At 48.3% G+C, this 12,499-nt stretch overlaps 1 protein-coding gene and 1 non-coding gene across 4 annotated transcripts in view; one reads left to right on the top strand and one right to left on the bottom strand.

Annotated features, from left to right (window-relative positions):
• Positions 1-12,499, top strand: part of Sergef (secretion regulating guanine nucleotide exchange factor) — a 203,174-nt gene that overhangs the window by 184,803 nt on the left and 5,872 nt on the right. The gene's annotated exons all lie outside the window — the stretch shown is intronic.
• On the bottom strand, positions 9,432-9,538 carry LOC115031694. The gene has a single exon (XR_003837353.1). It is a non-coding gene; the product is annotated as a U6 spliceosomal RNA (small nuclear RNA).

Here is a 12,499-nt window from a genome sequence, read left to right as displayed (position 1 = left end):
AGAAATGAAATGATTTGACTAAACTCACAGGTGGTAAGTGGAAAGCTAGGCTCCAGCTTGGGGTTCCTAGTCCAGCCTGCTTGGCGCACCCTTGCGATTGATACCATCTATTGAGCTGCGCAGACAAATCCTGCCGGCATGGGGAAGGCCATGAAGGCATTCAGCAGAAGTGACACCTCGGATCCCTGGGGCTCTGGTAGGCAGGGTGGGCTGAGTGAACGTGTTTGCATTGGAGGATGCTGGTCCCTAGCCATCAGACTTAAGCTTTCCCGTATTATTGACCTAATCAGAAGGCGTTTATTGAGGCATTACCCTACCTCAGGCTCTCTACTGGGGGGCAGAGTAAGCAAGCAGAAGACTAATAAAAACTAGACTGGTAAGTTATGTATTTGAAATGTCAACAGAAGGCTTTGCCTTTACAGGAGAAGCTGCAATTAAGTCATTCCTGATAGACAAAGGCAAATACAGCTGGGCCCGGTGTCTGAGACAGGACTTAGACATTGGAGACAGGAGCTATGTGGTGTCGGCTCTTGCCCCTTGATCCCTGTGCCACAGACACCAGTACTGCAGGCTACTACACTGTATGCAGACAGCTAGGGACAGCCTGGATACTGTAGGACCAAGCTACGGACAGTTCTGCCGCAATCCCTAGCATTGCCTGTCAGTTCAACACAGTACCTGAAGCATCAACTACAAAGAAAGGGAATGTGCCCTGCAGCCTAAGAAGAGGTCACAGTGAACAGGGACTGGGCCCCCGGGCTGCACAGGGGATGGACAGCCCTTCAGGACATACAGGTCTAAGGACTGTGCCTGCCCTGCTAGGGTCTGGGAAGCGGAAGGCTGTTGTCTTGTTTTTCATCATTATTTCAAAACCAGTTTCTCAGTTTCCTGTGCAGTATCCTGTCAGCTTGTTGCCATGGAGAAGTAGGTTGGGGCTAGCAGCTCTGTCCTTCTCTGTCAGCATTTCTAGCCCCCCCCCCCCAGCTGCCTTCTGCCCCTGAGCAGATGGAGGGGAGCCAAGATGGCACTTGTGCACAGGCCCTGATCATAGGCACTGGTGCTATGGCTCCTGTTCCCATGGGCTCTCACTCATACATTGGCTTAGCTTCTTACACCAAGTGCCCTCTGTGTGCCAGGCATTGGCCTGTGCCCTGCAAACGGAGAGTGGACACTGGCTGGTGGGACCAGCTGGTCTGGCCTTGCTATAGCATCTCCTTACCTGCTCTCCTTAGCTTCTCTGTCCTCAGAGTTAGAGGGATGTTTTGCTTCTCTTTCACTCTTTATAATTGTTTGTTTAGAATCTTCTTGGAAGGCCAAGGCTTAGGAGGTGCTCAACGGGCAAGTATGTTCAAGCAACCTCTTAGAATGTGTCTTTGTCTTGCCTTTCTTCCTCTGATGTGGGGAACAGAATAAGCCACAGCAAAGCAATGACACCCTACTCATTCATTCATTCATTCATTCATTCACTCACAGGGGCTCATGTAGCCAAGGCTGGCCTTGAACTCGATATATAGTCAAAGGTGACTTTGAACTTCTGATCCCCGTGTCTCTACCTCCTGAATACCAGGACTATGGGTGTGAGCCACCACAACTTGTTCATGCCATGCTGGTCATCAAACCCAGGCAGGCCTCATGCCTGTTAGGCAAGCTCTCTACCCACTGAGCTGCACTCCAGCCCCACCTGGCACCTACTTTTTCTGGGCTGCATCATTTTAAGCAAGTGGTTTAACCCAGTAGTTACCTCCAAACCTATATCCTCACCCAGGATATCAATATTTGAATTTTGAAGTAATGAATTTTGATTTAAAAAAACTAAAGTATCGGTGGCCATTTAACCTTACCACGTGCTTTCGTAGTGAAACCCTATTGAGAAAAGCAGCCCTGCAAAGACCCCCCATGTTGTGATCAAGAGACCCAAAGCTTGGCCATGGTTGTAACCTTGGTCAAGGTTAGTATCTCTTTCTACCAAGAACTCAATTCAGTGTTCACATCGGAAACATTCAGGAGTTGGAGTCTACTGTCTTGAATGGTTCTTTTAGCTCCCAAAGTCTGAGAAATCCATTAAGGGAAAAAAAAATCCTCTTAGCGTGCCACCCCCATCACCAATATACCCCTAGGCTGGTGGCTGACCTCAGCTTGACTCCTGCTGCCAACTCTGGAAACTGCCCTCCCAGGAGGCTGTAGACCAGAACACTGCTCCTGGATACAGAAATGTCTTTCAGATGTAGAAGGAGCATCCTTCAGAAGTGCCTCCTCTGCCCTGCCCCAGTGCAGCAGCTAGGCTTGGCTTGCATCCCAGAACAGTGAAGAATTGTTGGAAGGAGGTTTTTTGTTTTTTTTTTTTTTTTCCACTTCACCTGTGTCCTGCATTTTCCTAGGACCTGTTGTCTTCCTGCACCTTTGATTGCTGAGGATTCTATTTTCTCAGCCACCTGCAGTCTACTGCTCTGTGCACGTCACTGTGCAGAGTACAGAGAGACAATAGCCATTGTTCTCACCTGGTGACACAGTCTGCAGCATGGACAGGTGAAATAAAGCAGAGCTGTAGAGTTCCTGGGAGGCTTGTCGGGAGGGAAAAGGCTGTGAACTTGATTGAAGAGTGGACCGTCTCTGCATTGTTCCAGCTGTTACCTCTTCCGTAGAGCTTAAAGGACTGGGCCAGAGGGTGAGCTCAGAGTCCCTTTACTGCCCTGAAGCGTATCCATAACAACTGTTGCAGACTTTCTACAGGATGTGGGACTTGAGCTGAGCCTTGCTGGCCTTTAGAATGGAATGGGAGATGTGGGTGAGCATCTTCAAACTCTAGGACAGAGCATGAGGCTATCTAGGCTAAGGGTAGAGCAAGATGAGAAGGCCTTACGTGAAGATGGAGAGATGTGGGAGGCACAGGAGTAATGTGGTCTCAGAACAGGCAGCTCTTATATTTCATAAAGGGCCAGGGTCCCTCTAGACTAAGATCTTACTGAAGAGATACCAGGCAGGATAGGGGAGTAAAAAAAAGGCTGAGAAGTGGGGCTTCTTCCTTACCTGGGAGTCATTCCAGTATATCTCTGACAGACCTTTACTATCACGGCATGGGGTCTCTTCTCTGGACCTTTCCTCTCTCCAAGAAGTACATTTGGTAGGACCCTGGCAGCCTACAGGGGAATAAATTTTCCTAAGATGTCTGCCCTTGAGTTGTGGGCTGTTCCTCAGCAGATGTTTTCCTGAACTTGAAATAACCAGAGGAATGTTTTGACTTTGTTGGGAGTCAGAGTCTAGATTTATCAGCTAGAGCTAAGTCCAGGAATCAGATGCCCTCCACCTAGCTGTGACCTCCATCTTTGCTGTCTCTGGTCTAAGTTGCTTTTCTACTGCTGTGACAAAACACCATGACCAAGGCGACTTGTAAAAGAAAGCATTTAATTTGGCTTGCAGTTTCAGAGGGTTAGAGTCCACGATGTTAGAGCAGAGACAGGCATGGCAGCAGGAATGGCTGAGTGCTCCATCTTGATCCACAGCAGTGGACAGAGAGAGAAAGAACACTGGAAATGTCGTGAATCTTTTGAAACCTCAAAGCCTGGCACATACATCCTCCAACAAGGTCACATCTCCTAGTCTTCTATAAACTTTCCTACCACCTGGGGACCAAGTAAGTATTTAAACATAGGAGCCTATGGGAGCCATTCTCACTCAAACCATCACAGCTGCCCAGATCCCCCTCAACAGCATCATCTGTGCCCATCTCTTGGTCCTGCCTCTGCCTCTGTAAAGGGTGTTCCCCCCTCTCATTCTTCCTCCCTCCCTCCCTCCCTCCATTTCTCTTCTGCACCCCACTGTCCTTGATGTAGCTCAGGCTTCATTCACTCTGGACTTCACCTTGGCATCCAAACTGATATGCAGGTCAACTTTCAACCATATTCAACCCAAAGTGTCCAAGATATAAGATTGTATAGGTGCTTTATAGATGTTGCCATGGCAACAGCAGTGAGATGCTGATGCTGATTTTACCTCTGAAGCACAACCCTGACTTTGCTCTCCTCTTACTGCCCAGTGTCTTAGGAACTTCCAAGTAGCTGTCAAATACAGTCCAAAATCTATAGTTAGGCCTTTTGAAGATGAGCTCTCCTGAGTCATTTGCAGTGATCTCCCCCTGTCAGCTAAATTTCTACTACTCTCTCCATTTCTGTTTCTCCCACCAAATGGAACTACTGCTGTTAGTGTGGAGCTCCCCAGAGTCCAACCAGGTCTCTGTTCACAGTGCTCTCCATGTTTGGAATGTCTGAGTTCCTCCCACAGCAGCTTTTCTTCATCTATTAGAGGATATCTGATGGTCTTCTAGACTGCTCATTCCTTAAGGCAGATATCATGGCTCAAAAAAGGTACAGTGAATGTTTTGTTTGTTACTCGAAAGACCTGACTTGTCTCTGAAGCTGGAGTTTGAATCAGGGAAGTTAGGAAGGACTGTCTGTCCACACCTCGGAGTCTAGTCCTTGAAGAGATTTGAAAGTTTCCCCGTTGTCTGTGGGAAAGCACCCAGCCAGCTGCACATGGATATGACCCCAGCATGTTGTGTACAAACAAATGGGCTTCTCCTCTAACAGACTGGTCAGAGAAGGCAAGGGACCTATTACTAAATATGGGTCAGGGAGATAACTCAGGTATGATGAGCCAGGTATAGCCTATGGTCACGGAGAGTTCTAGTTTCAAGAGACTCCAGTCTTATAGCAACAGCTTGGTGCTTCGTTGGTAGAAGGTCAAGGGAGTAAAAACAGAGTCAGGGTCCTGACCTCTTACTTTGAGCTTCCCTTTGGCTTCTAGGCTCATACTCCTCTAGTCCAAAGCACAGAGGTCCTATTGCTGCTCCAGAGCAGAACTCAGCCTGGAGTGTCTCGTAGGGAAATAGGCTCCCTTTCTGGGTCAGTATGATTTGGGAGTGTAACCTCAATCTAGAAACACCTTCTTCTGATCTTCCATTCTTCAGTGAGCAGAGTTAGGGGAGACCATGAAGGGAGAATTCTGGAACTTTGGTTTCCTTTAAAACACAAGAATGTGTTTTTGTTTTAATGCCAGGTGTGGGGAAATGGGGCTGCTTTGGACTGACTGCAGCAGATGACTATGATTTGCCTCAAGCTCTAACAGAGGTGCAATTTTGCCAGCTGCAGATTGTTTCTGCATCTGTGTGACATCTGGAATTCAGGGAATTTTTCAGAGAGTGTATAAATGCTAGGGCCCTGAGAGGCGGGGTCAGTGGTTGTTGGTCATTTGGGGTAGGGGGGATTAATTGTGGTTTGTTAGTAGTCATGCTCAAAGAAAAAGAAGAAATTAGATTCAGATCTTTCTACCCCTCTATCTCCCCCTCATCAGGGAGGGGAGGTATAAAGAGTGGGAAAAAGTACACACGAATTAGCAAAGACTAGCAGCTACAAGTAAAGAAAGGACATGAAGAAAGAAGTTAGACTCAAAGTTCTCTTTCCCCCTATCCTTTCTCTCCTATCTAGTGATAGGGGTAAATCTGGGAGGGACAAAGAGTGGGAAAAAGAAGAACCCACAAAGTAGCAGAGACCAGCCACAGGACAGTGGTGACAGTAGGTAAAGGGTCTGCCTCTCCTGCTTTGCAGTCTGGCTCCCCAGGCCCTTGCTTCCATTTCAAATCATGCTGTGAACATGCCACCCTCCGGGCCACCATTTGGAAAAGCCGATCTCAGCCTGACACTCACTGCCTATAAATGGCGTAGAATTAGGCTAATCAGTGGCTCTTAATTTCCCAACAAATGCGGGTGCTGTGCTAATTGCCAGGGTCCACACCGGCAGATCCCCAGTTGGCGGCATCAAATAAGAGAAGTGGTAATTTGGGGGCTGGAGTGGGGGAAGGCCTGCTTTGTTGGCTGAGCCAGTTAAAAACTCTATTAGGCCACATGAGCCAAAGCAGAGCCAGCCAGAGCCTGGCCCTCTTGATCAGTCAAGGAATTGGGTGAGTAGCCCCCAGAGTGCATGCTGGAACCGAACCTCCTCGAAGATGTCCAGCATCTCCTTGTCCATGAATAGATTTGTTCTCTTCTTACTCATGGTGGAAGATTTCACCAGCAGCATGGCAGGGCAGGGCAGCCCATCAGGGATAAAGCATCCCCAACCTTGGTCTGCTGTTACCATGGCAACATGGCATTTCCAGACTCTCCAGGCAACCTTATGGCATCTGCTGCTGTAAGCGATTCATGTGGAAAAGGGCCACTGCTCCTTCTCCAGAGAGAACAAGCTATGAAGGCAGGGCACCATTCACTGGAGGGGCCAGGGCCTCAAAGGAAGTGGCTCTTCAAGTCAGCCTGTCTACTCCAGTCTGGGGGCAGAGGGCAAAGCTGCCAGGTCAGAAGAGATTGAGGACATAGAACAAACAAAGGCTGGTTGTGGAGCGTGTGCACAATGCTGACAGTTTGGCTAGGTGGCAGGGCAGACACTGATGGAGAAGGCATGGTCAGTTTTGCCCTGCTGAAACCTGCCACTTTAGCTCTGCCTGACAAATCCTGACCTTTTATCTTCATTGTATCTTCATTGTTATATTCTGATGCCTTCCCCACCTGAGCTTCTGGACACACATGCCTTCCTTTGAGTGGGCGTTCCTCCCCTCCTGTCTCTGTTCCCTGTTGTGTGTTATCACCCCAGTGCTCCCTAGATTCCTTGAAGCTCTACTCTTCCTCTGTGGGGATGCAGAGAGAAAATGCTTATTCTAGGTTAGGCAGGAATCCAGAAACCGTGAGACACAGGTTAAGAACTCAGGATCCAGGCAGGCTGAGCCTCGATTGTTTCCTGGCTTTCCCACTGGCTTGGAGGTGAACCTAAGCCTCAACTAAGCCCCACCACCTCCTCCTCCTCCTCCTCCTCCTCCTCCTTCTTCTTCTTCTTCCTCCTCCTCCTCCTCCTCCTCCTCCTCCTCCTTCTTCTTCTTCTTCTTCTTCTTCTTCAGGGTGAAATGAGCTCAGATTCTGGACATCCTTGCCCTAGGTTCTTAGGGTAGTGAGATGGCAGAACACAAGCGGGTCAGAACAGAAGCCTAGTGTGGAGTATCATTAAACATTAGTTATTTTCCTTAAAAATGAGACTCATTCACCTCTACACCTTTCTCCTTGGCTCATACGAGGCACTGAAATAGCATTTTATGTGGAGTTGCTATCAGGTGGATATCTTTGCCTGGCTGGGTGCTCTTGTGACGGAAAGGAGTCATCCACATTGGTGGCTACACACTCCTGTCTGGTGTTCGTAGCATCGACACTGCATGCAGGGCTGGAGCCCTGTCAGGCTGAGTCTGTCCTGAAGCTCGGCCTGCACAGTAAAGGGTGTGCCCAGTAAAGTCTGGTCCCTTTGTTAGATGCTCCATGGCCTAGGACGTCAACCGTGGACCTCCGTGAAGGAACGTAGCTCCTTTCCTCCCTGTGGGGACAGCAGGTGTTCATAGTCCCTAAAACCTAACTTTATGATCAGCAAAGGATTGCTTGAAGTGAATAGGCCCTTAAATTGTCAGCAGCAAGAATGGCTTATTCAGTGGATAAAGTCTCTGCATCTTTATCACAGGGCACTTCCTGTCTGAACCCATACAGTAGGGAGTCTGGAGAAGTCCTTGTTCTCATCTTCTGATCATACCTCTGTTGGTCCTCCCCAGGAAGGAAGGCTTTGGCATGTGTAGCTCTTTTCAAATGATCCCAGTGAGATAAGGCATGTGAGCTTAAGCCTCAGAGCATCTTGTATTTGATCATGATGCCCCATCACTTACAAGCTGGCAGCCATTCTCCTGAAGGTGCTCGTGTGCTACCATCCTGCTTCAGGTGTTGTGCTGGGGGCTGATGGTGCCTGGAGGGTCTGACAGTTTGAGTGACAGGTGAGGGGTGTTTTCCCAGGAGCCATCTCTAAGTCAACATGGCTGCATGTGCCTCTGGGCTGAGGATGCACACCTGAGTATGGCAATAGCACAGTTTTCAGGAGGCAGAACTCAGCAAAGCTGGAGAGTCACTTGGGGCCACTGAAGCTGATTCGTTCGTTCTTCGGGTGCTTGAACAGAGACCATGAGAGACCATGACTTACCCAGGCCCATCTACCAAGCAAGTGTAAAGCAAGCCTTGGATCTGACGCCAGCCTTTAGGTTTAGCACTGCACTGCTGTGACAGTGTTAGATGTCTGCCTTCATTGGAATTGATTTTAAAACATTAGGTAAAGAAAGAGGAAGGGTCTGGGGAGCTGGTGCAGTGGGTAAGGCGTTCGCCCCAGAGCCTGGAGACCTGAGCTCGATTCCAGAACCCACAGAGAAGTGGAGGAAAGAATCAGCTCCTAAAGTTCTTCCGTGACCTCCACACATTGTTCCGTGACCGTGCACACCATGCAACTGCGCACACGCACACTCATATTCACACTCTCTTAACTGATTTTTCAGGGAAAGGGAGTTTTTCAGAGATGTATGCCTCAGACAGTCAACAGACTTTTTTTTTTAATTAGGTATTTTCTTCATTTACATTTCAAATGCTATCCCCAAAGTCCCCCATACCCTCCCCCCAACTTCTCCACCCACCCACTCCCACTTTTTGGCCCTGGCGTTCCCCTGTGTGTTTCATGTGTTTTGCAAATTGTATCGTGTATCTTGGGTATTCTAAGTTTCTGGGCTAATATCCACTTATCAGTGAGAACATATCATGTGAGTTCTTTTGTGATTGTGTTACCTCACTCAGGATGATGTCCTCCAGTCCATCCATTTGCCTAGGAATTTCATAAGTTGATTCTTTTTAATAGCTGAGTAGTACTCCACTATGTAAATGTACCACATTTTCTGTATCCATTCCTCTGTTGAAGGGCATCTGGGTTCTTTCCAGCTTCTGGCTATTATAAATAAGNATCTGGGTTCTTTCCAGCTTCTGGCTATTATAAATAAGGCTGCTATGAACATAGTGGAGCATGTGTCCTTCTTACCAGTTGGGACATCTTCTGGATATATGNNCAGGAGAGGTATTGCGGGATCCTCCGGTAGTACTATGTCCAATTTTCTGAGACGCCAGACTGATTTCCAGAGTGGTTGTACAAGATTGCAACCCCACCAACAATGGAGGAGTGTTCCTTTTTCTCCACATCCTCGCCAGCATCTGCTGTCACCTGAGTTTTTTATCTTAGCCATTCTGACTGGTGTGAGGTGGAATCTAAGGGTTGTTTTGATTTGCATTTCCCTGATGATTAAGGATGTGAACATTTTTTCAGGTGCTTCTCAGCCATTCGGTATTCCTCAGGTGAGAATTCTTTGTTTAGCTCTGAGCCCCGTTTTTAATGGGGTTATTTGATTTTCTGGAGTCCGCCTTCTTGAGTTCTTTATATATATTGGATATTAGTCCCCTATCTGATTTTAGGATTGGTAAAGATCCTTTCCCAATCTGTTGGTGTCCTTTTTGTCTTATTGACAGTGTCTTTTGCCTTACAGAAGCAAAAATATGGAATGCTTCACGAATTTGTGTGTCATCCTTGCACAGGGGCCATACTAATTTTCTCTGTATGGTTCCAATTTTAGTATATGTGCTACCGAAGCGAGCACATCAACAGACTATTTAAGAGATTAAATTGTAAAAGCAACATAGGAACATCGAAGGAGATTTAGATAATAGAAAATAATTTTATTTAAGTCAAAAAGCTAAGCAATCCCCTCAGTCATCAAAAATAGTCTGGCAAACAGGTTTGTGTCTTGTAGACAAAGGATTGGGCTGATGGATCCTTAGACCCTCCAGGTTTGACTCTGAGTGTAGAACCAACCAGAGAGGCACGTGGCGACTGTACTCGGCGCTACAAATGTCCCATAGATGCTATGACTAATCCTAGTAGAGATAACATTCCCTCGCTTTGGCAGTCCCCTCCAGGTAACCACTTGTCCACGTGTTCAGAATTGACTGTTAGGTCATCCTTTGGGAAAGTCTTCAAAGAAATAAAACTAATCTCATTCACACCCCTAGGAGCAATGGGGTTCCTCACTGCTGAGGGTCACCATCAGACAGCGGGGGCATTCAGTAAACATCAGTGTGTGGATAGTGACCGGATGCTGGCTGCCCTTCTAGAAAACGTTATGGGAAGCATCTGATCTCTTGGTTAGAGTCCGTGGAGCTGGGGCAGTCATGGCTGAGTGCCCCTTACCACTGCTCTGTGCAGGGTGGCCCCATGGTGCCAGTTTTGTGCCCTGAGATACTGAAAGGAGTTCAGCTGGTGTTTCTCCTACCGCAGTGCCTATCAAATTCTGGAATGCACCAGAGCCTCCCCCCTGGGGAGGTGTTCGGACTCGGAGGTGGGGGATGAGCATCTAGCCTCCTGTGAACAAGCAAGAAGGTTGTCAGGACATTGTTAGGGATATAGTGGCCTACTTCTTGGAGCTGGAGAAACCAGAGTCAGCCCAGGTCATGCAGTCCTGTAAGAGACAGGTTCCCTTAGAATCTAATCTGCATGCCTCATCTTCATCCCTCCCCCCCTCCCCCTTGCACCACAACAGCAACTGGGCCAGCAAACAAATGACACAGCAGAGAATAACAAAACGGTTTCCATAGCGATGCTTAGTCGCTTGTGCCTGTCAGCAGGCCTCAGACAAACACTAGTCTGAATCCTGGCTAGAGCAGTGAGAGATGTTACCTGCTCCCAGCAGGGGGAGGAAAGGTGGCGTGGTTTTGTCCTGTGATTATATACTTGGGAGATTTTCCCCCCAAGTTCTCTAATAGCTGGGAGCAAGATAGAGGAGGCCAAAGAAGGCTGGGAACTAACTGGCTCCTGGGCCTGAAGCAGGGCCATCCCAGCAGCAGTGAGGGGTGCCAGCTGAGCAGGTATCATGTGACGGACTCTGCTGGGTACTGTATGTATCTGTTTAAAAACAACAAAGACAAGTGAGAAATGACAGACCTGTGTACAGATGATGAAGCCAAGACCTAGGTGTGCATGCCAGATGACAGCAATAGCAAATCCAAGCCTGGCGGGGGGGCCCCATAGCTACCGAGCAGCAACAGCTGATTTCCAAATGTCTGCTCCCACCCCTGAGTAAGAATTCAGACTAAGTACTGGCTAGTGGCTCCTCCTCAACTCAGGAGGGGGAGGGACCACAGGCAACTCATTCTAAGAGCTGCAGTGAAGTAGTTCAGGCCGGCCTTCCGGGAAAGAGCTAGGGGTGGAGCTGGTCTCACACACAGACACACACACACACACACACACACACCCCACGAGCACACATACAGCAGTTCCTTTGGTGAGGATTGCTGTCCCTGCCTGCCCAGCTCCTCACTCTGGCTTCCTCTCAGGAGACGGTGCCACTCTAGGGGCAATTGACATTTAACAACTGTTCGTACCAGAAACAAATATTTACTGAGCAGCTTTTTCAATTGTATGCCGGTTTTTTTTTTTTTTTTTTTTTTTTAGTTTTTTGATAAAGCTATTGAATAAAGCCCAGGTTTTGCTCCCTTGGAGTTTTGCATTCTAGCAGAGATGAAAAGGTTCTGACGGCTGTGGCATGTAAGGAGAGAAAGGCCTGGAGCTCTCAGGAGTTAGACAGCATCTCCCCCGAGAGACCCTGGCAGCAGGGTCTGTGCATTTCCTTTTCAAATATCACACTTTCTGGGCATGACACTTCTCCCATGACGCTGTTCTGGGAGAGGGTTGCTGGGCTGCATCTGTGTCAGCAGCCTGGCCACTCACGTGGAGGAGCTCTGCTTCCTTGGACCAGGGCTTGCAGCTATACAGCATGACAAACGTCCTGTCAAGCATACAGTTTGTATGACAGTAAAGATAGTTACAGAGAAAATGAATATGTATTGACCCATACAGTATTATAAATCTAAGACAGTCACTTTGTTTGTGGAAAAGCAAAGCCAGAAACTGACTTAGAGTGGCTCAGGACCTGTGTGCACAGGGCTGGCTCCCGACTGCCCTGTGTCATCCCTCCTACAGTTCTCACGGGGGTCTCAGGTTTATTCTTTCTTCAGCTCTCCACGGGGCTCTGCTTGCCGAATGTGTCTGGCAAGAACCTCTGTCGTTGGCTTGCTTGCTTGCTTGCTTGCTTGCTTGCTTGCTTGCTTGCTTGCTTGCTGTTTTTGAGGCCAGGTCTCTCTATGTAGCCCTGGCTGAATGGGAGCTCAGCTATACCAGGCTAGCCTCAAACTCACAGAGAGCTTCTGCCTGCCAAGTGCTGGGATTAAAGATATGTGCCACCAAGACTTGGCACCTCCATGTAGACTGCCCCAAATTGCTCCTCATTCCCCCCCCCCAAACTGTTCTTTTCCCAGGCCCCCTCAGCTCCACGGAGAGTGCTCCTCTAAGGGCGTGTATGAACCCTAGGGGAAGACTCCACACTTTGGGCAGCAGTGTTGTATCAGGTCTGTCTTAGTTAGGGTTTTACTGCTGTGAACAGACACCATGACCAAGGTAATTAAGTCTTATAAAAACAACATTTAATTGGGGCTGGCTTACAGGTTCAGAGGTTCAGTCCATTATCATCAAGGTGGGAGCATGGCAGTATCCAGGCAGGCATGGC

Source organism: Mus caroli, chromosome 7 (assembly GCF_900094665.2).
Source record: "Mus caroli chromosome 7, CAROLI_EIJ_v1.1, whole genome shotgun sequence".
NCBI lineage: Eukaryota > Metazoa > Chordata > Mammalia > Rodentia > Muridae > Mus > Mus caroli.
Note: the sequence above shows the minus strand (reverse complement) of the source record. Positions and strands in the feature narration are given on the sequence as shown.